This window comes from Lynx canadensis, chromosome C2 (genome assembly GCF_007474595.2).
Source record: "Lynx canadensis isolate LIC74 chromosome C2, mLynCan4.pri.v2, whole genome shotgun sequence".
Classification (NCBI taxonomy): Eukaryota; Metazoa; Chordata; class Mammalia; order Carnivora; family Felidae; genus Lynx; species Lynx canadensis.
Window position 1 is genome coordinate 99,545,389 of NC_044311.2, and position 20,645 is coordinate 99,566,033.

Genomic DNA, 20,645 nt, shown 5'->3' on the forward strand with positions numbered 1-20,645 from the left:
TTGTTTGAGTGCTTTATATTTTTGTTAGTGCACGCATGTGTGTACACACACAAACACACACATATAAGACCATGCTGGGTAGTGTAGATACGCAGACCTTGTTCTTGAGGAACTCACAGTCTCTTAGGGAGGAGGGAATAACATCTTCATACGGTAAATACTATAAGTACTAGCAAAGATGTGTGCAGTGTCTCTGGCAGCCAGGGGAGGGAAAGGAAATTAAGTTGGCATGGATTGTAAAGGAAAACAATATACATATTTACATTTTGATTTAGGCCTTCAAGAATAAGTTTGTCAATGAAAAAGGGAAAAGTAGGGTGTTTCAGGCGAAAGGAATAGGAAGAAAGGTATGTGTGAGTGTATATATGGTGGGGGACAGTGTGTGAAAACATGTTCATAAAAGGGCATGTTGTCTAATGGGCTAGAGCTGTGGGTTCTCAATGGAGGCGAGGTGGTGATCCCTGGTGGTTCTCAACGGTAGTGATTTTATGCCCCAGGAAACATTTGGCAATGTCTTTGGATATTTTTTGATCATCATGACCTTGGGGTGGAGTGCTACTGGCATCTAGTAGGTAAAAGCCAGGATTGATGCTAAATGTTCTATAATGCACATGACAGCCCTTTATAACCAAGAAGTATCCCATTCAAAATGTCAACAGTGCTGTCTCAGAAACCACGGGGTAGAGTATGGCAGTCACAGAAAGAAGTGGCAAGAGATGAGGTTGGGAAGATAGAATAGTGTTAATTTGTGAAAGTTCTTAAATGCCATATAATATAATATAATGGAGGTTTCTAGAAAAGCAAGAGTTTTATTTTTATTCATTTGGTTGGTTTCATTTTACTCAATTTATAGTAGAGTTCAATTAAAGGTGGTAATGTTTACAACTGATAAAAGAGCATTTTCTGGATAAAATTCTAAAAGCTTTGAGATCATTTGAACAAAGATTTTCTTATGGAAAAGTGTTCATTTGTGTCCCCTCCCTCACTACTAGCTAGATTCCTTTGCCCCATGCCACTTCCTGCCACTATCTCCCCACCCCCACCTAAGGTGTCCAGGGTTATCTTCTGAACCTTCCTGTTTAGCTGACCCATTAAGTACAAGGGCTGAGCTCAGGGTAAAGGTGGACCTGGTCCCTTTGAGACTGTGAGTGAACTACTCACTTGTTTAGAATTACAGTTAGGTATGGGTTTTCAAGAATGATGGGCTCTGAACCAGGACTAATACTGGATGTTTGCGAACAGAAGTCTGAGGGTCACTTTTTCTAAGCCTTATTTATATCAGAAAAGCTGAGTTCATATTATCCTCACTTAATTCAGTACTTTCCCCACATTCTTGCATTATGAATCCCTGCCCCACCCCCAGAATTGGGTGTTAGATCCACTCCATTATTAGGAAGTTGACAATTAGCTGGAAATTCCTTAGGAAACAGAACTTCCTAGGCCTAGTTTCAACCTTCTAAAATAAGGTATCTGCCCAGAAAGTGTTTCCCAAAGTATGGGAGATCAAGAAGGTTACGGGGTAGACCCTTCATTCAGATCAAAGAAGACTGATTAAGGCTGTGTACAAGTGGTTCTCCAAACTCTGAGGCCAGAGGAAATTTTTAAGCACTGCAATTTTCGATGACACACTTAAGGGGATTAAATGGAATCTACTGTTAGCACCATACGATGATAGCATTCATACATTGAAGTTAAAACGATACAACCTATGTGCCCAGAAAGGAAGAAAGATCACAAATTTTAAAAGTCAGACAATTCCCTCACCCTTCTGCTCCAAAAGTATATGCTCCAGAGTAGGAGTGCCAGATAAAATATAGGATGCCCAGTTAATTTTAATTTCAGATAAATAATGAGTATTATTACAGTATAAATATGTCTCATGATAAATTCATTTATCTGAAATTCAAATTTAGCTGAGCACTCTGTGTTTTTATTTGCTAAATCTGGCAATCCTACCCCAGAGAGAGAATGAGATGGGAATCTTCTATTTACTCAGTCCACATGTGTGCCCACATGCTTCTCTGGGGTGAGCAGCTTGCCTCTCTGAATATTAATGAGAGACACCACATGGGCCCTTGACCCAAGACAACTACCTCTACCTAGTGTTCAACTGAAGAAATCATAGTCTGCTTTAATGCTCGAGGTGGAGAAAAGGCTGTCTGGAGAGGGCTTACTCAGAGATATTGGTCTCTGATGTGGTACATTTCTTAAGTATTTTCTTCATTTGACAAATATTAATTGAGCATACTTAAGAAAGTATGTTCTTGTGATACCTATCTGCTTATGGGGGAAGAGTTTTAATACTAATCTTAATATCCTTAATTTATATCCTACAGTTGACCTGAATTAGACATGACTCCATGTACTGGCTTTATCACACTTTGGTTCCTTGTCACTATTTACTCAAATACATCTGTTTTTGGCCCTGTTCATGTTTTCTTATATACTTCTGGGACAAAATTCCTGCTAAGTGACATCTGTCACAATAGATTTTATGAGAATAAACAGTGATATATACTGATGTGAAAAAGAAAGCTTTTAGGGAATGACTATCTTGAGAACTTCTTGTTTCTTGAAGGTGTATATGTGTGTATGTGTGTTTGTGAGTATATCTGGGTGAACAGATTGGGGGCAGGTCTCTTGAAAATACTGGGTGTATAAAGACTATCTCCTTTCTGAGTGAACCTTAGTTTTTAAAAAACATTTTCTTGACTAGTTTAGTTGCAAAAGCAAACACTTGGAAGATTCCAGTAACAACTTCTTGGGCAGGAAAGATGGCCTCTGCTCAGAGCTTGGTTGAGAAGCACACACTGAAATGTGGCTTGGCTCTGTCCCCTGGCATAGAAGGAGGGTGTTATGTTCCACTAGAGGCCCTGCTACCTTCTCAGAAACCTGCCAAATCAGGCACAGACTTGCTAGCCACCACAACGGAGGGATCCTACTAATCCATGCCCAGCTCTCAGGAGGTAACTGGCAAGAGAGAAGAAAGCAAAACAAGCAATCAAATCCCTACACACCTTATAAATTTGCCTTGGAAATTTTGCCCCAAGGCTGTCAAAAAGTAGAAATAATGATTCCCAGGCCAGATCTTGGGCATTTAGTCTTTAATGTAGAAAAAAACCCCAAAATATCCAATTATCTGATTATCAACTTGTTTTTTAGCCATTCCCAGGATCAGATGACTCTGGTCCTTGGAAATAAACCTAGGTTATGCTACCCCTGGCCAAAGCAAGGGGCTAAGCCTTGAAATCATGTGCATCTACTTTGCCTGTGAGATGTTTCCTTGATTATCTGAATCTCTCTGCCAGGGAGGGATAAGATGATTTGTCTCCATTCTGTCTGAGGTTGCAGAGCTAGGATTCCCTTGGAGGAATGGAATGTAGATTAAATTCCCCTGCTTGGCTTTTGACCAAAGCCAGAATGAACAATTTAGAGACAGCAATCTGGGTACAGCCTTTTGCTGCCCTCTGATGGAAAACATGGGTATTGAACTAGCCATAAAGCCTCAATGCCTGAGCAAACGCTATTAAGGTTGTCCATGCCAAGGTCCAAAGGGACGGATTATACCTAAAGCTATTAAGTAACACTAGAATGTGAATCTACATGTCACAATAGGAAGATACATTAAATAAATGGAGTTTGAAAGGCTTCTCTATAAGAATCTGATTTCTCAATAATGGGAGCTTTAATACCATCCCCTTTTCCTGTTTGCTAGGAACTTGTTTCTCATTTTTCTCTCTAAATTCTTTTTTTTCTTCAACCATTATTTCATGTATCTTGAGATAGTTATAACAAGTTATAAGTTATATATATGTATAATATAATTTATTATAATATATATTATATATATGTATATATATAATATAAGTTATAATAACTCCTTACTCTTATAAGGAGTTACCTTTAAACATTTTTAGAAAGTGAAAACTAGCATTTGATTGAGAAAAACTGTAATTCTTACACACTCCAAATCTTAAACTGGGGTTTATACCTGTATATTCAGATCAAAATCCAAATGAAAATTCACCTTGAGAATTCAAGTGAATCATGTTAGTCTTATACGGAGAATCCCTCAATGCAAGTGTCAGACTATCTCTTTAAAGACTTTTGCATGCAAATTACATTTCAAAGGAAAACATACTTTCTTTTTAAGCCCTAAAAATGCCAAAATTCTCAAAAACTATAGACAGGTAGAAGCATGCAATTTAAATTGAAATCTATGACAGAATACATTTTGAATCAGGAAATTTTTTGGAGACTAGTGTATGGGATATTAACACATTATGCATAATAGTGAGTATATGGCTGACCTTTCAAATATGTTCTAGTGACTTCCAGAGCTATTATGTTTTTTGTTTTTTGTTTTTTGAATTAAGAAATGCTTCATGGAGTGCCTGGGTGGCTCAGTCAGTTAGCATCGGACCCTTGATGTCGGCTCAAGTCATGATCTCATGGTTGGTTGTGAGATTGAGCCCCATGTTGGGCTCTGTGCTGAGTGTGGTGCTTGCTTGGGATTCTTGCTCTCCCTGTCTCTGCTCCCCCCCACACACATACACTCGGACACATGCAGTCTCTCTCTCTCTCTCTCTCTCTCTCTCTCTCTCTCTCTCAAATAAACTTAAAAAAAAAAGACTCAACACCCCCCAAAAACCAAATAATCCAGTGAAGAAATGGACAAAAGATATGAACAGACAATTTTCCAAAGAAGACATCCAGATGGCTAATAGACACATGAAAAGATGCTAACAGGGATGCCTGGGTGGCTCAGTCAGCTGGGCGTCTGACTTCAGCTCAGGTCATGATCTCATTGCTTGTGAGTTCAAGCCTTGCATTGGACTCTGCTGTCAGTGCAGAGCCTGCTTAGGTTCCTATCTCCCTCTCTCTCTACCCCTCCACATCTCATGCTTTCTCTCTGTCTTAAAAATAAATAAAAACATCAACAAAATAAAAAAGAAAAGAAAAGAAAAATGCTAACATCACCCATCATCAGGGAAATACAAATCAAAGCCATAATGAGATACTACCTCACACCTGCTGGAATGACTAACATTAACAACTCAGGAAACAACAGATGTTAGTGAGGATGTGGAGAAAGGGGAACCCTTTTGCACTACTGGGGGAATGCAAACTGGTGCAGCCACTCTGGAAAACCGTATGGAGGTTCCTCAAAAAATTAAAAGTAGAGGTACCCTACAACCCAGCAATTGCACTACTAGGTATTTATCCAAAGGATACAAAAAATGCTTATTTGAAGTGGCACATGAACCCCAATGTTTATAGCAGCATTATCAACAATAGCCAAATTATGGAAAGAGCCCAAATGTCCATCCACTGATGAATGGATAAAGAAGATGCGGTATATAAATACAATGGAATATTACTTGGCAATCAAAAAGAATGAAATCTTGCCATTTGCAACAACGTGGTTGGAACTACAGTGTATTATGCTACGCGAAATGTCAGCCAGAGAAAGACAAATATCATATGATTTCACTCATATGTGGAATTTAAGAAACAAAACTGATGAATATAGGGGAAGGGAAGGAAAACTAAGATAAAAACAGAGAGGGAGGCAAACCATAAGAGACTCTTAACTATAGAGAACAAACTGAGGGTTGCTGGAGGGAAGATGGGTGGGAGATGGGCTAAATTGGTGATGGGCTTTAAGGAGGGCACTTGTTGGGATGAGCCTGGGTGTCATATGTCTACTGATGAATCACTAATATTAGCACTAAATTCTACTCCTGAAACTATTATTACACTATATGTTAACTACCTTGGGCTTAAATAAAATTAAACAGTAAATAAATAAATAAATAAATAAATAAATAAATTAATTAAATGCTTCATGCCAGGCTAGCACTTGGTTCTTATGGGAAGGCTTATTTATGTATGAATTAATTCAGTGTTGGTTCAGCAGGCATTTACTGAGCATCTACATGCCAGGAGGTTGGAGGATAGACACCCTCTACCTGGAGGTGCTTACAGAACTGAGCACAAGTGTCTCAAGAACAAGGCCAACTGTGGTCAGTACCATAAGAGAGGTAGAGATGAAGTGAGATGGAAGACCAGAGTCAGAAGAGATGAGTGCCAGCCTGTGGGGTAGGTGAAACAAGGTTCATCTGGACTAGGAATTAAGGAATGAATAGGATTTGGAATAAAATTATTCTACATGGCAGAAATTTGGAAATTTCTTCTAAAGGAATAATTTTCCTTAGGAAAAATAAATTATTGGCAATGAGTTCCATAGCAATAAACTTTCACCCATTCAGGTGACTTTTGAAATGTCAGAATTAATAAGAAGTCATATACTGTCAGTTCTTGATAGACTCCCATCCCCTACATATGAGATTTCTGCTTTCCTCCTCAAAATATTCCTCTCTCTCCTGACTAAAAGCAGTAAAACAAGAGAGGAGGAATCACCGTTTTATTCCTTCTCTCTGTACCTATCTTTTCCTTAAGTCACCCATGCTACTCATTTGATATTTGGTGTGCACTTACATGTCAGATATTCTGCTAACTACTGGAAGGCAAAAATTAACAAGCACACATGATCCTTTTTCTGAAAAAGTTTTTGCTGGATGGAGACAGCCAAATAAGCCATAGAATAAGAACTCTTAATGTACAATAAGAAAAGCAGTACATACCAGAATTCAATAACGTGTCTTCTGGTATAAGGCAGTCTGGATTCCAACGTGGGCTCGATTGAAATACTCAATCATGTGACCTTGGGCTATTTACTCAACTTTTTTTTTCACTTCAATTTTTAATAGAAATATATCCCTAGCACCTAAAAAGTCCAAGCAGGTGTTCCTGGTGTAAAATGACTTTCCACCAGGCTATGATTCCACTTTGTGACTCTGCCATCCTCTAGGGCTTCGCTGTAACTAGTGAACAGGAAAGAGAGAGTGTGGAAGAGGCATAGTTACTTCTTAAAAGCACTGGTCTGGGATGGCATCCAATGGCTAGAACTCTGTGACGTGGTCACCCTGAATTCAAGAGATGCTTGGAAGAGTAGCCCAACTGTGCATCCAGGAATAAGAAGAGAACATTGATCTTGTCGAACAGCTAGCAATCTTTGACACACACTTTGTATGTCATGTTAACACATTCAGGCTTTATCATGGACTTAATATGCCATTGAAAGCAAAGGAGTAACATGATCATATTTTTAATTTTATAAAAGTCATTCTATCAGCAGCAAAGAGAATGGCATGGCTGATTGACCCAATGACCCAATGGAGAGAAATGTTATTCAGTGAAACACAAGAAGAGGTGCAGGTTTTCAGGGAAGGTGTGTTCAGTTTGGGACATATTGAATATGAAGTGCTTTGGCATCATCAGGGAGAAAATACAAATACATGCTCTAGTGACCTGCTTGAAGTCTAAAAGTCAAGAAAGAAATCTGAGCTGCAGATGGGGATTTGTGTTTTCAACTTGTGAATGTAGCAATGGGATCATGTGGAGAACACCATATATAAGGAATGGACACAGGGAGAGGGACTAGCAAAGGATACTTGAGTGGCAGCATCCCAAGCAAAAAGGGAAAATGGCAGAATATGATGTCAGGGATGCCACAGGAAGAGATTATTTCAAGTAGGCAGTAGTTTACAGTGTCGAAGCAAGACACTGGATATTTTGAAAAAGAGGCTGTGTGAATGTGTGGGCTATTCTGTTTACCCATCCTTCTCTCCCCTTCTCTGTGCTTCAGAGGGTGAGCCTGTAGACTTTATCACTTGAACTCCTTTGCCCTCTGGCTTCCAGTTGGGTTTGTCCAATGGCAGGTCAGAAAGCAGAAGAGGACAAGATATTTCCCCCCATTCCCTCCCTGTTTTGGTGTCTGGTCTCAGAAAGTAGGTACACCCCATGTTAACTTCAGTTCCCACCAGGTGTCCTGTTCTCCCTGGTTCTAGTTCTCACTATTACAGTTCCTCTCTCCGTTTCTTCAGCTCCAGGAATGATAATGGCTTACCACTGTCCCTACTCCCCAAGTGCATCAGCATCACATGTTTGCTGCCTACATCTCTGTAAGTAACCCCTTCCTGCTGGCACACTGACTGATAAAGTAATTTTAGTCGGAAGTCAGAAACCAAATTGCCATGGGTTGAAGGTTGAGTAGGTGGTAAAAAAGGAGTTAGACTTTCAAGGAGTCTGACCATAGAATTAATTTCTCTCTCCTTTCATTGTGAAAGGGAAGGAGAGAGAGGATAACCAGTATTAACACCCTGAAATGGAGGGAGGAGTTTGTTCTTTTCAAGATGGAAGAGGCTCATTTATGTTTAAATGCTGATGGGAAAGAGCCAATAGAGAAGGGTATATTGTTGATATTCAAGAGTAGGGGGTTCATCTATTGCCTAAAGTGTCTGAGAAGGCAGAAATATTTGGGACATGAAACACAGATGGGGGACTTGCCTTAAGTGAGGGGAGGATTGCTTTATCCATTGTAACTGGAGGGATGGAAGACAGGATGGGTAGGAAGGACAAGTATGTTTGTATGAAGCTGACAGAATTCTTGTCTGAGGACTTGTTATTTTTCTGCAATCACAGAAACTTCAGAGAGTAGACTTAATGTAGGGTTAGGCATTTGCCAGGCGGATATCATAGAAGTATAATGAGGTGAGGGAATTGAGAACATTGATGAGTGATGGCTGGAAGAATCTAAGCTGTGTACAAATCAGAGTGCAGGTGAAAGGGTACCTGTGGGGAAGGAGAAAGAGTTAAGGACTGGCACTTCAATTAGGTCTAAGATCAGATTCATAAGGAGTGACCTGAGTAAGAAAGTTGAAAAGATACGAAGCTGATGTGAGAAAGGAAAATGTCTGAATTTATGACTTCAGAGATGGAACAATTATGGATGACAAGATTTAGGAAATGACCCATAGGAATACCCATAAGGTATTCAAGATCACTACTTCAATGAAGGAAAAGTGAATGGAAAAGCATCTCTTCCCCATTCTCTGAGTCCCTAGCATTTTCCTCATCATCCCAATCTGTCTCTCCCTCAGAATCCTGGGTCTCATATGATGATGCCACATGGTAACCCCTGCCCCAGGCCTAGGACCCAGCTTTCCCCTCCACCTCCTGTCTCCCACCACATCAGGGGCTCACTGCTGAGAGTGCTGGCTCCTACTTCCATATGGTGGATAAACTGGTTCTGGGGATACCATGGGGTACAAGCTCCAACTCTGGCTGCTGGAACTTGGAGGGGGTGAGGGGTGACACAAGTTGAGTAAAGATGTGCTCCTGCTATTTTAATCTCTATCATGGAAAGAGCTTTTCTGTAACAATTCTGGGATCCATAGTTGGCCTCTATAGAAACAATGGCAGGGATATCATGTATGTTGAAGTAAAGTACCTTTGTAGAGCTGGTTCTGGATGATAATCATTATTTTTTTTAAGTTTATTTATTTATGTTGAGAGAGCAAGAATGGGGGGAGGGGCAGAAAGAGAGAATCCCAAGCAGGCTCTGCACTGTCAGCACAGAGCCCAATGTAGGGCTCGATCTCACGAACTGTAAGATCATGACTTGAGCCAAAACCAAGAGTCAGGACACTTAACCCACTGAGCCACCCAGGCACCCCACTCACTAATCATTATTCTTTTGTTTTTATTATTTACATCCAAATTAGTTGGCATATAGTGCAACAATGATTTCAGGAGTAGATTCCTTAATGCCCTTTACCCATTTAGCCCATCCCTCCTCCCACAACCCCTCCAGTAACCCTCTGTTGGTTCTCCATATTTAAGAGTCTCTTCTGTTTTGTCCCCCTCCCTGTTTTCATATTATTTTTGCTTCCCTTCCCTTGTGTTCATCTGTTCTGTGTCTTAAAGTCCTCATGTGAGTGAAGTCATATGATATTTGTCTTTGACTGACTAATTTTGCTTAGCATAATACCCTCTAGTTCCATCCACATAGTTGCAAATGGCAAGATTTCATTCTTTTTGATTGCCAAGTTATACTTTATCCATTTTTTCCATTCATCCATAGATGGACATTTGGGCTCTTTCCATACTTTGGCTATTGTTGATAGTGCTGCTATAAACATTGGGGTGCCTGTGCCCCTTTGAAACAGCATACCTGTATCCCTTGGATAAATACCTAGTAGTGCAATTGCTGGGTCATAGAATAATTCTATTTTTAATTTTTTGAGGAACCTCCATACTGTTTTCCAGAGTGGCTGCACCAGCCTGCATTCCCACCAGCAATGCAAAAGAGATCCTCTTTCTCTGCATCCTTGCCAACATCTGTTGTTGCCTGAATTGTTAATGTTAGCCATTCTGACGGGTGTAGGTGATATCTCATTGTGGTTTTGATTTGTAGTTCCCTGATGAGTGATGTTGAGCATTTTTTCATGTGTCGGCTGACCATCTGGATGTCTTCTTTGGAGAAGTGTCTATTCATGCCTTTTGCCCATTTCTTCACTGGGTTCTTTGTGTTTTGGGTGTTGAGTTTGATAAGTTCTTTATAGATTTTGGATACTATGTCATTTGCAAATATCTTGCATTTGCAAATATGTCATTTGCAAATATCTTCTCCCATTCCGTTGGTTGCCTTTTAGTTTTGCTGATTGTTTCCTTTGCTGTGCAGAAGCTTTTTATTTTGATGAGGTCCCAATAGTTCATTTTTGCTTTTGTTTCCCTTGCTTCAGGAGACGTGTTGAGTAAGAAGTTGCTGTGGCCAAGGTCAAAGAGGTTTTTTCCTGCCTTCTCCTTGAGGATTTTGATGGCTTCCAGTCTTACATTTAAGCTTTCATCCATTTTGAGTTTACTTTTGTGTATGGTGTAAGAAAGTGGTCCAGGTTTATTTTTCTGCATGTTGCTGTCCAGTTTTCCCAGCACCACTTGCTGAAGAGACCATCAGTTTTTTTTCTATATTGATTGGTCTGATTCAGCTTTTTGTTCATTTATTCATTTGTTTTTTTTAGATTCCACACGTGAATGAAATTGTACAGTATTTGTCTTTCTCAGTCTGCCTTATTTCACTTAGCATAATTCCCACTAGATCCATCCATATTGTTGCAAATGTCACAGTCTCATCCTTTTTAAAGGCTGTGTAATATTCCATTGTGTATGTGTATTTTTAAAAGTTTATTTATTTATTTTATTTGTTTGTTTGTTTATTTTGAGAGGGGGATGTGGGGGTGGGGCAGAGAGACAGAGAGAATCCCAAGCAGTTTCCATGCCATCAGTGCAAAGCCCAACATAGAGCTGGAACTCATGAACTGTGAGATCATGGCCTGAGCCAAAATTAAGAGTCAGACACATTGAATGAGCCACCCATGTGACCCTATGTATGTGTATTTTTTACCACATCTTCATTATCCTATCCTTTCACCTATCAAAAGACACTTGGGTTGCTTCCATAAATTGGCTATTGTAAATAATCTTGCAATAAACATAGGGGTGCATATCTTTTGAATTATGTGTTTATTTTCTTTGGGTAAATACCCAATAGTGGAATTTTTGTATCATATGATATTTCTATTTTTAATTTTTTGAGGAACCTCTATACTGTTTCCCATAGTGGCTACACCATTTTACATTCCCATCAACAGTGTACATCCTTTCTTCACATCCTCACCAATGTTTTGGTTATGTTATGTTTTGTCTTTTTTAATTTAAGTCATTCTGACAAGTGTATGGTAATATCTCATTGTGGTTTTTCATTTGCATTTCCCTGATGATAAGTGATGTTGAGCATCGTTTCATGTGTCTGTTGGCCATCTGTATGTCTTCTTTTGAAAACGTCTATTCAGGTCCTCCACCAATTTTTTAATTCAACTGTTTTTTGTTTGTTTGTTTGTTTGTTTGTTTGGTGTTGAGTTGTGTAAGTTCTTTATATTTTTTGGAATATTAACCCCTTATCAGATATCATTTGCAAATATCTTCTCCCATTCAGTAGGTTGCCTTTTTGTTTTGTTGATCGTTCCTTTTGCTGTGCAAAAGCATTTTATTTTGATGCAGTCCCAATAGTTTATTTTTGCTTTTGTTTCTCTTACCTTAGGAGACATATCTAGAAAAATGTTGCTATGGCTGCTGTCAGAGAAATTATGGCCTGTGTTCTCTACTAGCATTTTTATGGTTTCAGGTCTCAAATTTAGATCTTTAATCTACTTTATTTTTGTATATGGTGCCAGAAAGTGGTCCAGATTTCATTCTTTGACGTGTAGATGTCCAAATTTCCCAGCACCATTTACTGAAGAGAGTGCCTTTTCCACACTGTGTATTTTTGCCTTCTCTGTCATAGATTAATGGGCCATATAATCATGGGTCTTTCTGGGCTCCCTATTCTGTTCTATTGATCTATATGTCTATTTTTGTGTCAGTACCATACTGTTTTGATTACCACAACTTTGCAATACATCTTGAAATCTGGAATTGTGATACCTACATCTTTGTTTTCCTTTCTCAAGATTGTTTAGGCTCTTTGGGGCCTTTTGTGATTCCATACAAATATTAGTATTATTTGTCCTAGTTCTGTGAAAAATCCTGTTAGTATTTTGAATCTTTGAAATGCTTTGGGTGGTATGGGCATTTTAACCATATTAGTTCTTCCAATCCATGAGCATGGAATATCTTTCCATTTGTTTGTGTTGTCTTCAAGCACTTCCATCAATGATTTATAGTCTTCAGAATACAGTTCTTTTACTTCCTTGGTTAAGTTTATTCCTAGGTATTTTATTCCTGTTGGTGTGATTGTGAATGGGATTTCTTTCTTAATTTCTCTTTCTGGTACTTTGTTACTAGTGCTTAAAAATACTACCAATTTCTGGGTATTAATTTTTGTACCCTGCAAATTTATTGAATTCATTTATTACTTACAGTAGTTTTGTGGTGGAGTCCTTAGGTTTTCTTTGTATAGTATCAAGTCATCTGCAAATAGTGGCAGTTTAACTTTTTCTTTACCAATATGGATGCTTCATTTCCTTATCTAATTGCTGTGGCTAGGACTTCCAGAACTATGTTGAACAAAAGTGGTAGGAGTGGACATCCTTATATTGTTCCTGATCTTAGAGGAAAACTTCTCAGTTTTACACCATTGAGTCAGATGTTAACCATTCATTTTTTATATACAGCCTTTATTATGTTGAGATATGTTCCTCTAAACCCACTTTGCTGAGACTTTTTTAAAATCATGAACGAGTATTGAATTTTGTCAAAAGTTTTTTCTGCATCTATTGAAATGATTGTATGACTTTTATCCTTTGTTCTGTTGATGTGTAACATGTTGATTGATTTGTGAATGTTGAACCACTATGCATCCCTGGATTAAATCCCACTCGATCATGGTGAATGATCTTTTAAATGTATTGTTGAATGCAGTTTGTTAATATTTTGTTGAGGATCTTTGTATCTATGTTCATCAGGAACGCTGGCCTGTAGGTTTCTTTGTGTGTGTGTGTGTGGTGTCTTTACCTGGTTTTAGAATCAGGGTAATGTGGACCTTGCAGAAAGTATTTGAAAGTTTTCCTTTCTCTTCTACTTTTTTTTTTTTTTTTGGAATAATTTGAGAATAGGTAGAATAGGTAGTAACTCTTCTGTAAATGTTTGTTATCAATCACCTGTGAATACATATGGTTCTGGACTTCTGTTTTTGATAGTTTTTTTTTGTTTGTTTTTGTGTTTTGTTTTTTTTTTTTAACCTATTCAGTTTTGTTACTAGTAGTTGGTCTGTTTAGATTTTCTGTTTCTTCCTGGTGCAGTTTTAGAAGATTGTGTTTCTAGGAATTCATCCATTTGTTCTAGGTTGACCAATTTATTGGTATGTTTGTTTTTGTACTATTCTTTTATAATACTTTGTATTTCTGTGGTGTCAGTTGTTACTTGTCTTTCATTTCTGATTTTATTATTTTTTTCCTTTTCTCTTTTTATCTTGATGAGTCTGAGCAGAAGTTTGTCAATTTTGTTGATCTTTTCAAAGAACCATCTCTTGGTCTTATTGTTTTTGTTGTTGTTGTTGTTGTTTTGTTTGTTTTTAGTCTCTATGTCATTTATTTCTGTTCTGATCTTTATTATTTCCTTCCCACTCATCCTGGACTTTGTTTTTCTTTTTCCACTTCCTTTAGGTGTAAGTTTAAATTGTTTATTTGTGGACTGTCTGGGTGACTCAGTTGGTTGACTCTTGATTTCGGCTCAGGTCATGATCCCAGAGTCATAGGATTGAGCCTTGCATTGAGCTCTGCACTGAGCATGGAGCCTGCTTGAGATTCTCTTTCTCTGCCCCTCTCCTTTGCTTGTGTTTTTTTTTTCTCTCTCTCTAAAATGAAATAAATAAGCAAAAATAAGTTGCTTATTTTAACTTTTTATTTTTTGATGTAGCCTTGTAATGCTATATATTTCCCTCTTACAACTGCTTTCACTGTGTCCCAAAGATTTTGGATTGTTGAATTTTAATTATCATTTATCTCCAGGTATTTTTAAATTTCTTCTTTGATTACTTTGTTGACTCATAGGTTGTTTAGTCTTGACATGTTTCTGTTCTTTCTAGTTTTTTTCTTCTTGTGATTGATTTCTAGTTTCCTGCCATCGTAGTTGGAAAATATGCATGGTATGATTTCAATCTTAAATTTATTGAGGTTTGTTTTGTGGTTTACCATGTGATCTGTTCTGGAGAATGTTCCATATGCACTTGAAAACAACGTGTCTTCTGTTGTTTTGGGTGGAATGTTTTGTATATCTGTTATATACATCTGGTCTAATGCATTAATCAAAAATACTGTTTCCTTGTTAATTTTCTGCCTGGATGAACTATCCATTGATATTTACGGAGTGTTAAAGTCTCCTACTATTATTGTATTACCATAAGTTTATCTCTTTATGTCTGTTAATATGTGCTTCATGTATTTAGGTGCTTCAGTGTTGGGTTTGTTGATATTTACAACTGTTATGTCCTCTTGGTAGATCGATCCCTTTATCAGTATGTAATGCCCTTCTTTGTTTCTTGTTACAGTCCTTATTTTAAAGTTTGTCTTGTCTGATAAAAATTTGCTACTCCAGCTTTGTTTGTTTTTGTTTTTTGGGTTTTTTTTTGTTTGCTTCCATCAGATGGGAAATATTTTTTCATCCCTTCACTTGTAGCCCGTGTGTGTCTTTAGGTCTGAGGTGAGTCTCTTGTAGGCAGCATTTGGATGGTCTTCTTTTTCTATCCATTCCATCACCCTGTGTCTTTCTATTGGAACATCTAGGCTATTTCAATTTAAAGTAATTATTGAGTGGCACCTGGGTGGCTCCGTCTGTTAACCGTCTAACTTTGGCACAGGTCATGATTTCATGGTTCATGGGTTCGAGCCCTATGTCAGGTTCTGTGCTGACAGCTCAGAGCCTGGAGCCTGCTTAGGATTCTGTGTCTCCCTCTCTCTCTGCCCTTCCCCCACTCGCACTCTCTCTCTCAAAAATAAATATTCAAAAAAATAAAGTAATTATTGATAGAAATATACTTTTGCCATTTTGTTGTTCGTTTTCTAATTGTTTTTGTAGTTTTTCTGTTCCTTTCTTCTCTTGCTCTCATTTGTGATTAATGAGTTTCTATAGTGTTATGTGTGGCTTTCTTTCACTTTATTTTTTGTGTATCAATGATAGGTTTTGAGTTTGCAGTTACCATGATGTTCATATATAGTATCCTAATATACAGCAGTCTATATTGAGTTGATGATCATTTAAGTTCAAACACATTTTTAAAAATTCTTTTTTTACTCCCTCTTCCATGTTTTATGCATATGCTGTCATATTTTATATCGTTTTATTCATAATTTTCTTTCATCTAATTATGGCCATTTCTTTTTCACTTAAAGAAATCTCTTTAACATTTCTTATAAGGCTTATTTAGTGGTGATGAACTCCTTTAACTTTTGTTTGTCTAGGTAACCCAGTCTCTCCTTCAAATATGATGATAATCTTGACTGGTAGAGTATTCTTGGCTATAGGTTTTTCCCTTTCAGCACTTTGAATATATCATGCCACTCCCTTCTGGCCTGTAAAGTTTCTGCTAAAAAATCAGCTTATAGGGGCACCTGGGTGGCTCAGTCGGTTGGGCATCCGATTTCAGCTCAGGTCATGATCTCACAGCTCGTGAGTTCGAGCCCCGTGTCAGGCTCTGTGCTGCCAGCTCAGAGCCTGGAGCCTGCTTCAGTTTCTGTGTCTCCCTCTCTCTCTGCCCCTCCCCTGCTCATGCTCTGTCTCTCTCTGTCTCAAAAATAAATAAAAACATTAAAAAGTTTTTTAAAAATCAGCTTATAGAGTTTCTCTTATGGGAAATTTTTTGCTTCTCTTTTGCTGCTTTAAAATTTTTCTCTTGGGGAGCCTGGCTGGCTGAGTGGTTGAGCATCTGGCTCTCAATTTCAGCTCAGGTCATGAATCCAGGGTCATAGGATCTAGCCCCACACTGGGCTCCGTGCATGAGCTAGCCCCACACTGGGCTCCGTGCTGAGCATGGGGTCTGCTTAAGATTCTTCCTCTCTCTCTCTCTCTCTCTCTGCCCCTCTCCCCCTCTCTTGTGCACACACTCTCTCTAAAATAAAGATTAAAAAATAAAAAAATAAAAATTCTCTCTTCAACATTTGATATCTTAGTTATTATGTGTCATGGCATGGGCCTCCTTGGATTCATCTTGTTTGGAACTCTGTGCTTGTTGAACCAATGCCTATTTGCTTCCCTAGGCTAAAGATGTTTTCAGTTCTTATTTCTTCAAATAAGTTTTCTGTCCCATTCTCTCTCTCTTCTTCTTGGACCCCCTATAATGTGAATGTTTATTCACTTGATATTGTCCAAGAGATCCCTTAATTTAAAAAATTATTTTTTGGGGCAACTGGGTGGCTCAGTTGGTTAAGCGACCAACTTTGGCCCAGTTCATGATCTCGCAGTTTGTGAGTTCGAGCCCTGCATTGGGCTCTGTGCTGCCAGCTCAGAGCCTGGAGCCTACTTCAGATTCTGTGTCTCCCCCTCTCTCTACCCCTCCCCTGCTCATGCTCTGTGTCTCTCTGCCTCTCAATAATAAATAAATGTTAAAAAAATATTTTTCATTTTTGTTGTTCAGTTTGGGTGAGTTCCATTACCCTCTCTTCTAGATTGCTGATAAGTTCTGCATCCACTAATCTACTATTCATTCCCTCTAGGGTATTTTTTTTATTTCAGTGATTATATTCTTTAACTCTGATTACTTCTTTTTTATATTTTCTATTTCTTTATAGATGGTCTCACTTAGTTCTTCCACTCTTCTCTCCAGCCTGGTGAGCACCTTCATGATTATTACTTTAAATTCTGTATCAGGCATTTTGCTTATCTGTTTCATTTAGTTCTTTTTCTGAGGTTTTGTCTTATTCTTTCCTTTGGTACATATTTCTCTATCTCCCCATTTTGCTTGAATTTCTGTGTTTGTTTCTATGAATTAGGTGGAAGAGCAACTTCTAAGTTTGAAGGAGTGGACTTGTGTTCAGTCATCTCCTATGTAGATTATGGGCTCTTTGTGACACCTGCTGACTGGCTGGAGCTGTGGCTGGTGTGGACTGGGAGCCTCATGGCTCTCCATGAAGAGGGTGCCCTGTCATGGCAGCTAAAGCCGAAGTGGGTGTAGATTGGTGTGGTCTCTGAGGTCTCCACCAAGCAGGTGCCTGGACAAGGCAGCTAAGGCTAAAGTGGGTGTAAACTGGGGTGTCCTGAGGCCCCTAGCATGCAGAAGACACCTTGGCAGGATAGCTAAACCTGAAATGGGTGCAAGCCAGGGTGCCCTGGCAGGGCAACTGGAGCTGAGGTGGTATGTGGACCAGGAGGTCCCTAGGCTCTCTTTGCAGAGGGTGCCCTGGCAGGAGAGCTGAAACTAAAGTGGGTGCAAGCTAGGGGGACCTGGGGCTCTAAGCACAGAGGGCACCTTGGCAGGATAGTTGAAGTTAAAGTGGGTATTAGCCTGAGTGTTCCAGCACTCTCCACACAGTGCTCCTTGCAGAGACAACTGGAGCCTAGGCAGAGTACAGGTCAGGGTGTCTTGGGGGCATCCCATGCAGGGAGAGGGGTGCTCTGGCAGGACAGCTAAAGCTAGAGTGGGCATAGGCCAGTGTGATCTCTGGGGCTCTCCGTGAAAAATGTGTCCTAGCAGGACAGCTGAAGTTGAAGTAGCTGCAAGCTGGGTTGTCCCAAGCTCTCCACACTGAGGTCGTCTGCCAGAGCAGCTGAAGCTGAACTCCATGCAAGCTGGGATGTCTCAGGGTGCTTAGCGCAGGAAGTGCCCTGGCTAGGTGACTGGAGCTGAGGCTGGTGTGGGTGGAGGTGTTTTGGGGTGCTCCAAGCAGAAGGTGCCCTGTTGGAGTGGCTGAAACCAAAGCAAACATGGACCTGGTGTTGCTGGGGTGCTCTGCACAGGGGACTCCCTGGCAGGGCAACTGGATTGGAAACAGATGACAGCCAGGAGGTTCCAAAGTGCTGTGTGCCCGATGTGCCCTAGCAAAGTGTCTGAGGCTGAAGTGGTGTGGGCCTGGAGTGTTCCAGGGTGCTTTGTGGCTGTATCACCTTGGTGTGAAAACTGGAGCTGTAGTGAATGCTAATCAGGCATGTCCTGGTGTGCATCACTCTGTGGCTGCTTTGGTGGGATTGCTGGGGCTGCTGTGGGCTAGAGGCTTGGGGTAAGCTGGTTACAGCACCCAGACTACGCACTGGTCTGTGCTTTCATGGTGGAGGTGGAGTGTAGACCCCATCCACTAGCTCCTCCTACCTGGAGAGAGTTCAGCAACTCCCTTGACTTTTGGTGGAATTCTAGGGCTTGTTCTTTTATATGTTAACTGTTCTATTAAACCTCGACTTCTCTGTGACTTAGGGTGCCTAGAACTGGTATAGGGTAGGGACCTGTGCTCACTGAGATGGCAGACCTGCAAGGGCTCCCAGGCTCTGCTCCCATTTACATTATTAAGATGGAGAGGAGTGCAGACTGTGCCCACCAGTTCCTCCCATCCAGAGAGTGTTCCAATAGCTCCCCTCCCACTGCCACCACCATTAGGTAGAGTTCTGAGCTTGGGTCTTTTTTATGCTAGTTGCTCTTTTAAACCACAAGTTCTTTCCGTGCCCAGCATGACTGGGGCTGGTGTGCATTAAAGGACCTGGGGTTCGCTGAAGCTGAAAGTTGGCATAGTGACTCGACCCTGCTCCAGTCTGTGCTTTCAAGGTGGAGGGACATAAACCTTGTCATTCTCCAGTCTCTGACTCAATTCCTGCAGCTTCCTCCACCATTTGGTGGAACTCTACGGCTCACTTTTATATGCTAGTTGCTTTTAAACCAAGATTTTATTTATTTATTTATCTGTGCCCAAGGCCAGAGGAATCTGTTCCTAGTACCTCAGTACTTTCCCTCTCCACTGTGGTTTGCAGTATTTGGGGTGGGGGTTCCCTTTGTTACCGATGTCTGTCTCTCTTGCTGTTCGGTTTTGCTATTATCTCTATCTTTTGTTGTGCAAAAGCTGTTCTTCTTCAGGAGGAATTGCTCTATAGATAGGTGTAATTTGGTAATTCTGGAGAGAAGGGGAGTTCAGGGTCTTCCTACATTGCCATCTTGGAGGAGAACTTTACCACAATTTTCAAAAGAAATGTTTATTAGACTGTAGTACATTGTTAAAAATGGCCCCCATAAGATGAATCACTTCTCCCTGTGTCCATGCCTCTTTGCAGTGTGTCTTTATTGCTTCTTCCAGTAAGAGCTGGAGTGTGTTTTCCCATTCCTTGAATCTGGCTGCCCTTCCGACTTGTTTTGGCCAATAGAATGTGATAAAAGTGGCATTCAGGGACTTCTGGGCCCAGAAAAAACAAAGCCTTGTGGCATTTGCTTTTGCTCATGGTGGATCCAGCTGCCATATAAAGAAGTCCAGGTTATCTTACTGGAGAGAGTCTATTTGGAGAGATAGGTCCTAGAGGATGAAATGTCACATGGAGAGAAAAGCCATATGGAAGAGAACCAAGGTCCCAGACAATATGTGTGAGCCCAGCTAATACATGAAAGCAGAGAGACCCGGCCATCCCAATTCACCTTCAGCTATTTGAGCTATCCTAGGGAGAGTGCTAAAATTGTGAGTGAGACCATCTTGGGTCTTCTAGATCCAGTTCAACAACTTAAGCCACTAAGTTGTTGATTGTTAACCAGTAATAGGTAACTGACACATGGATATTTAAATGTTTTCCAAAGTTTTGTGACTGTAAGTAACAGCAATGAGCATCTTTTTACTGGCTTCCTTGTCTACCAAGGGAATCTGTTGTTGAATTTGCCTGACTCTATAAACTGAGTAAGAAGTCATGTCTCTCCATTTTGGCATTCAAATTAGTCTTTCCTTACAGACTGTAAATTTTCTAAGCACGACACTAAAACCTTACTTCCTGTCTAATATACAGAACCGAGGCCTCTTCCACACCCTCCAGTTCAAGGAAGTTCTGATTTCAAATATCCACTGCTTACCTGCAACTCCATTTCCCTGCTGCCCTCTATTCTTGGTAATGATCGGAAATCTACAGACAACATGGATGCTCTTGTTCTGGGGTCCCTCATCTTCCTAGTACCCCATCCTAAACATCTTCATATCTAAAGCTATTTTTATTTTTCTTCCAGGCTCAGAAAATAAAGGCTTTTTTGATCTTCAAGGCAAATTCTCTACCTGAATACTTGATCCCATCCTTGT